The sequence below is a fragment of the Schistocerca serialis genome, chromosome 9 (assembly GCF_023864345.2).
Source record: "Schistocerca serialis cubense isolate TAMUIC-IGC-003099 chromosome 9, iqSchSeri2.2, whole genome shotgun sequence".
Lineage (NCBI taxonomy): Eukaryota > Metazoa > Arthropoda > Insecta > Orthoptera > Acrididae > Schistocerca > Schistocerca serialis.
In genome coordinates, this window is record NC_064646.1 from 166,398,838 (window position 1) to 166,406,688 (window position 7,851).

General features: G+C 36.7%; 1 long non-coding RNA gene across 1 annotated transcript; it reads right to left on the bottom strand.

Annotated features, from left to right (window-relative positions):
* Positions 1-3,782: 3,782 nt before the first annotated feature.
* LOC126419294 (uncharacterized) lies at positions 3,783-7,645 on the bottom strand. The gene is made up of 3 exons (XR_007575958.1): positions 7,073-7,645; positions 6,811-6,948; positions 3,783-6,704 (listed from the first exon to the last, which is right to left on the bottom strand). It is a non-coding gene; the product is annotated as an uncharacterized LOC126419294 (long non-coding RNA).
* Positions 7,646-7,851: the final 206 nt, after the last annotated feature.

Consider the following 7,851-nt stretch of genomic DNA (forward strand, 5'->3'; position numbering starts at 1 on the left):
ACGGGACCACGGCACTCCTGATCTCACATACACCTTAATATTGCCTATGTAGCGCATGGACTACTCGGTTTGTATATTTTGCTTATTTTTTCAAAGTTCCACACAACTTCTTCCTGTTTTCTCGATTGATCTGTGTTCAGTTTTTCAAGGCCTATCCACTGTGCCAACTTATAACTGAATCTGAGGGGGGTGCGATGGGGAGGTTCCCTTGTAAGTCATCGTAGCTACGCAAGCGCGGTGGCGCCTCTTACCTGGTGCTCTCTGGCAGCTGCTGAAACGAACCTCTTTCTAACAGGTCGCGGAAAAATATTGCGAATGGTGGTTTGAAAAGCGTTACTTTCACAGTAAATTTCCTTTTATGCAAGCTGAGCTATGTGAGAGACTGTACGATAAATTTCTTAAATCACAGAGCGTTTGACTCTTGTTTAGAAATCAACTAATGACGAGCCATTTAGAAGAATTTCGAGCGCAGAAGTTCAGCATTTATGTCGTTATTAAAATTTTACTGGCTCATTTGTGTGATATATCTTAGTGTAACACGCGCATAAAAGACCAACATTATACGCGAAAGGTTTGCTTTTCTTGTAGCAACACTGTGTATGTTAATTTGAACTGTTAACTGTCGCTGTTTGTGTGTTCGCTCTATTTTAGTTAACAGTGAAGTTGCCATTGGCTGAGTACATCACAGGCGTCTAAAGCTAGCGAAATGAGGGATGCTCAACTACCGGACCTACCGATAGATGGCTCTAGCGCGTGCCGGCAAGACGTTGTATAATTGAGTGTCCGCCATATCTGAATTTGGCAAACAAACGAAGTGTCAAAACACGGATGAAAATGTTTTTCGTTCTGCGCCCTCATAAGTATTTTATATTGGATGTTCTAGATATCTACACATCAACATAATGAAGTGTTTCTAATCTAGCGAGAAAAAACATTGACAGTTCTGCTATGAAATTCCTAAATTCGAGTGTGTTTTGAAAGTTTGACAAGCGGACCTATAAATTGTTTACCATTTTATGAGTGCTTTACTTATTTGCCCGTTTTAAAACACTATTTAAGATTCAATGGAGGTCAACAAATTACCTTACTTGCCGAAACTTTTAACTACTGGTATAATTCGGAAAATCAAGTGTGGACAACAGTGAAGACGTCTCTTGAAAAAAAGTTGACATCGTTTGCTGAGGGGTATCTTTACTGACAACAGAAATTACAACTGAACTATTAAAGTATTACTTACGTATAAACAGAAAAAAATGTTATTTTTCTTTATCTGAAGTGATGCATTGCCATGCTGACACTGTAATTGCAACATGCACTTACGAATTTGGCTCTCCCTTTGATCAGTAATTTAAATGCCATGATTTTATTAACGCCTGTACATGACACGGTGTATTTAAACTGAGTGATATGGTAGAAGCACCAGTATTTAACAGTGCTTCAGTCTTTGATACGAGACAAGAAATACGTTTGAATGAGATAAACTCAAAGCCCAACATTAAGGCTCCTCTTAAATGCATGACCTGTATTGGACTGATCCATGATGATGTAGGGAGTGAAGGAAGTTGTTGAAAATAACCTCGATCACAGCTGTTAATTTTAAGGTTGGCGTGTCTTAAAACTGTAATTTTCCAGTCTGACACCCAAACAAATTTAAAATTGAATTCAAAACATGTCAGTGAGCAAAATTAATTACACTTTGACTTGCAACCACAGAATTCTATTTCTGTGAATCTTGGTTCCAGTCTTTGACATGGTGTCAACCACTGGAATGAGTGGTTGTCAGTATACGGCCCAAGCAAAAAACAAACCTGAAAGTGAAAGCTGCAGAAGCTGGCCAGACAGGCACCCCAATGGCTGCTACAATCTGTGTGAGACAAGGGTGACATTATATTGCAAATTTATTGTAAAAAGTTCCATATTGTCTGAATTTGTCCTATACTGACAGGACAATCTAGTCCAGTCGATTTTCTTATCTGCAAAAGTACACTAGCCAATACCAGTGGCACAAAGGTAGTGCCACATTACAAACTATCTGGTGACAACAGAAGTATTAGTGGACAATGTACAGTAAATAATATGTAATAATCTGAGAAATTCAAAATTGGTTTGAAGAAATAGGACAGTATTGGGAAAGAGAGTAACATTTTGAAAATAACAAATGACGCAAGTAGAGTTCTCAGTTATGAAAGCTCGCTTAAATTTTTTTCCCCTCTCTCTCTTTTCGATTATCAAGGGAAAAATGTGATAACATAAAAGTGCAAGAAAGTTGTGTACAATGTTGGAAATGATGAAAAAGAAAATCTCACTATGCTTCCTCCTCCACGTGAAGAGTATTCCTGTAATAATAGCTAATAGCATACCAAGAACATGAGGGTGTCACAGTGGAGATCTGTTTTGTGGTACAGACACCTGATACAACTATTCCACAACAAAACGTACTTTCAGTAGGTGTGGTACCAGTGCACTCCCACAGGATAACAGAATATTATGTACTCCAGGAATCACATTGGGTACACCACATACAGCATAAATTGTACAGCAACTACAATGCTTTGTGAGCAAGTAATAATAGTCAGTATCTTTAATTTTAACATAACTCTTGACTCCCATAATTATCTGCTTATACGTGTGCTTGTACTACAGGTTATTGGTAAAGCAAATACTAATTGAATACGTCTTCACACTTTTAATACTTAGCAGAAATTCTGAAAAAAGTAAATTGTTTTATTACTGTATCACCTCTATGGCGAATTAAGAGGTACTGACTGGTTTCTTTGAACGTTTAATAGAAGCCTTCTTTTTACCTGCTATTGATTACGAGCCATTCCAAGTTCTGTACAGAACAATCTCTCGCATTTTTCATTAGGTTTGTTATTCTGTACACTAATATTTCTTCTTCTAAATGGTAAATAATGCATTCAGACAGTGCTGGTATTAAAGGTAATTCATGAAATAAATTATATTTAAGCCAGAAAATTAAAGGTTCCACATGGCACATGAAAAGTACCTTGCTACACACATGTATGTACAGATTCCAAAATGTCTGTGAATTTGAGTTACAAACTTTTTTAAATAGAAATATGAAGATCACAATACTTTGGGTCTGCAATAATTCAAACGTAAAATACTTTAGTTCCCTATGGGAAACTTTGTTCTTTATGTGACTCGTGCAACTGCTTTCACTCTTAATGGAAAACTAAATGGTTTATGTTAAAGTTAACAAGCAAAAAGTGTAACCATTGTTACATAATTTCTGTGAAGTAAGATTCCTTAATGTTATTTCCTTCCTTTGTCATCATAACTCGATAATTTCAGTTCCGTATGGGACATAAGAACTAACAAAATGAAATGCTTTTATTACTATGACCAAACAAAATCTTTTTAACATGTAGTACACAGTTCAAATCAGCAAAAAGTGTAACCGTATAATTAAGGTAAATGTTGATGAAAATTAGGCATGTAACATGAATACTGAAATTTCCTAGATTTCCACGTGTACCTGTAATCACTGTATTCTGTACTTTGTAATGCTAGAAAGATAATTCTATATGATTATTTGCATTCTCTCCCCCCCCCCCCCCACTCCTTTCCACAGGAAAATATAATAGAAAGACATCCTAACAAAATAAGGACAAAATTCAGAAAATTAGGTTTTGCCTGACTCAGGTCCCCTTATTCTAGAATGGTTATAAAGTAATAAGAATGCTTATGATCAACTGGAACATTGTGTTCATTATAGGAAGTATTAAAACAAGAATTAACAGAGTAACAGTTTTATTGCTCTTATGTTGCAGAGTATCCACAAACATTACTGTTTGAAACATAGGGCCACTGCATACTTCATTAGATCACACCCATCCTGTGATTAAACTGTTTTCTTAAAGTGAAAAATTCAAGTTAACATAGTTATTGAGGGACATATTTTCTCACACTGAAAGCCATCTGTCAAATAAGTCTCAGCACATTTTTTTCATTAATTTCACAAAAATCACCCGTTTTTAATGCAAGTGCATATTTTGTAACACCAAACATCTTAAAATAAGCTTGTATAATAAACAATTATAATTTTGTTACAATATCTACACAGGATGTAAAGACTTAATTTTACTTCAATGTGATTCATCTTTTGAAGTTCATCATTACACAACAACAAATCTATGGACAAAATAGTTTTAAAAAATCTGTCAAAATGTCGCACCCATCTGCATGGAATGTCCCATTACATAATTTTTCCAATTTGAGCACTATACATGATTAAACAATATGAGTTTATTTAACTTCTGCCTTATACTTGATTTGTTGTTTAAAATTTTCTCAGCAGGCTTTTTTTCACATGTTTTTAAGCGTATGCAGGAGTATAGGGATGCAATCTTACAAACAAGTTGAGTCTGATGTAAGTCCTCAATCCTAATTTCATAACGGTAATCATGAAGAGCAGGAAATGGGTAATCTACAAATTTATTTTTAACACAATGCAAAATCTTGGCCTGTATATGTTTGTCACATATCCCCAGCAGTCACAATCATCTGAAAGAGTTTCTGAGTATTCTACAACAGAGTACATGCAGTCACTTGTTTTAACCAGTTTTCCCCGTTTAACAAAATTTACAAATGCATTTTTATTGGCCATATTGGGAAAAGCATAGAGAGAATCACATTCTAATGCAGATTTAACTACTGGTGGCTTCAGTATGTGAAGACAGTCTTTGCATGTGATCTGCCTTGAAAGGCGCAATGACACATACCCTGCAATATAATTGAGTATGTTTTACTTGTGAAATGAGAACTTAATCTTATCATCAAGAAGTGCACACCACTCCTCTACTTCATTTTCAGCAGCACTTTCATCACTTTCTACTACATGCTTTCTTGCATGAAAATCATAAACAGGTGGCAAACAACACACATTAAAATTTGAGCAATTCCCATTCATTGCAGTGACACTGTTACCCAAGAGCAACTTTCTCATGCCACATTTGAGCTGGTATGCTTTTGGATTGTTGTTCCAACCACATCTGGACCGAATGCAGGGGAAAAAAAGCTCTATGTGGTCTTGTGACAGTTTATATGTTAGCAAATACTTCAAAGGAGATTCAACACGAAGCATACTTGTCAGAGCTATGTGCCTTACTGATTGCACATTGAAAATTATCCCAAAAGCAAAAATATTTCTTGCATGGAGCAGCAATGGAACACCAATGATTTTTAAGCTTTTGATATAATTTTCAGTGTGTCTGAAAATACCAACGTGTTGACTGGGTGTTGTGTGATGTCCTTAGGTTAGTTAAGTTTAAGTAGTTCTAAGTTCTAGGGGACTGTTGACCATAATTGTTAAGTTCCATAGTGCTCAGAGCCATTTGAACCATTTTTTTTTTAATTTAATTTTTTTTTTTTTTAACTACCAAGCCAATAAGATTTGTTGTCAAGTCTCAGGGGGCTCTTATACCCTTTACCTAATGGATTTCTTGAGTTCAGAATATCAATAATCCTATCAATATTATACAAAAATTCTACTGTTGCTTCACTTCCTTTAATATTTGGATCACCAACCCTCCTCAAACACTCTATACTATCTGTCACACTAGAACTCAGTCTGTGGAGCTAATGGAACATTCATTTTTCTATTTACATAACTTATATGTTGTCCTGATAGTTTGTTGGCAAATGTCATACCTTCTTCTTGTTGTACCTTGTTCAATTGCTCAACGAAAGGCCATCTAATAATGCCAGTTGGAGACTCAATAGCAGATACTTCTGCTAGAGCATTTCTGGCAAACTTAATCATATGACATGCCCAAGATACAATAAACATTGTAGCTCTTAAAATCACCCTTGGAAAAATTTAAAGTACAGCCAAGTGTACGTAAAGTGCTTATATTTACCTTGCAGCCATCACATGTAACACACCAAACCCTAATGCCAGAACTATGCAGCCTCTCTAAAGCGGATTTTATCAGTGTGGCCTGATTATTTGCCTGTACACCGTTGATAAAGAAATATGCAATCGGGCATATAAATTTGCCTTTAATAGAGACAAGCATGAAAACCAGAGCCTCAGATGCCTCTATTACTTCTTTTGACTGAGGCACTTCCCCACCAAACTCTAAAAAAACCTGTGTATTGCTTAGTTCCTTGGTCCCAAACTACTTGCTTCCTAAGTGCCACACTGTCTACAATTAGACATGAATTGCTGAACTGGTCCCTTACAATTGGGTTCAAATCAATGTAGGCCTACTTAAAAACATCTTTTAAGAAGCCAGTTTCACAGTCGACACTTGCCCCCCTTTTGGGAATCAATGATTTATGGGTCAGAGGCATTAATTTTTGCAGGTATTCATATGCTGCTGGTGAATAAAAGTACACAGTCATCGCAAACATTTTCACATTTGTTGTGTATCTATTACCCTTTGACGAGAGATAGTTGTCCACTAAATTGCACACTAATTCCACTTGTGTTCCTTTCTGATGATTGAGGAAGTTACGTAACTATTCAGGAAGATGCCCCTTCTCCTTCAATGAACTTATGATGTCATCCATGGAAAACACTTTCTTCTCTCTTCTTCGAAGTTTTTCACGGACACACTTCAGTTTACGTTTTAATTCGTGCACAATGTCTGAGAAAAAATTGCAAGTTTCGGTCGCTTGTCTTCCATTTCTACTTTCGGCTGTATACCACAATCAATTACTTGAGAACCAACTGCACTCTGAAATAAAGAAACAATTTCGTTATATATGATTGAAATAACTCAAGGCTTGATGAAAAAATATTATAAGAAAACTTTGGGGGTGTGAAAACATCCTTATACTAACGATTTCGACACAATTCGTAGCTTCTGCATTGGATAAATGGGACATGCTTTCCACGGAAGAATTCTCATTGACAACATTCTCCATGTAATCAGTAGCTTCTGCAGAGGGCAAATCAAGCACGGATTCCAGGACAGAACGCTAAAAACAAAAATATGGAACTGTATTACAACATTGCGTAGACCTATGTAGCCCATCTGTGTCCGTACGAAATAAATTCACAAAAGTCAAAACCACACACATAGCAAGGAAATTAATTAGCTACCTCAAATGGAGAAGCATCGTAGTCACTCAAAATCCTAAAATGTCGTCGTGGCTGCTTATTTGGTGGCATCAAATGTGTCGGAAAGTCAAAAATTGATGGCACTGCTTCGGATCTGAGACGTTTCTTCCACGTTCCAGGGCTCACTACGTAATCATCTTGTGGGAAAAGGTTTCCGCAAAGAAAACTGCAAGACTTAGGTTTAAAATCTTTCCGCTTCACGGAAGTAATCCACTTCTTTAGCAGCTCTGGGTGCTTTAGAGGAAACCTGTTCAAAAACATCGAATTAGCAAACGCACTAAGTCTGTATTGTTGTCGTATTGTATCGGCAGTCTTATCACCTGTGAAATGGTAAGTCACTTTCCTTACTCCATCGCTTCGCACAATTGAAAGCGGAACAAGAAATCACCATTTCGATAATCCTTAATTCCTTATACACCGTACAGACCGAGAGAAACTTCTTGGCAAATTCAAATATGGCGGGCAATACAGACGATAGTAATCAGCTGGTAGAGCCATCTATCGGTAGGTCCGGTAGTTGAGCATCCCTCATTTCGCTAGCTTTAGACGCCTGTGAGTACATCCATGTGTCCTAAGCTCTGAATATCTGCTGTCATCGGCTGGCGAGATCACGTGACATGACCTGTGACTGGCTTACAAAGCACATCACAATCTCGATTTCAATTTTCAATGGTTTGGAAAGTATTATGCGTTGTTTGGTGGAATTCGAATTTATACTTTTGTAATACGAAAACATGCAGTGTACATGTTGCTGCACATCA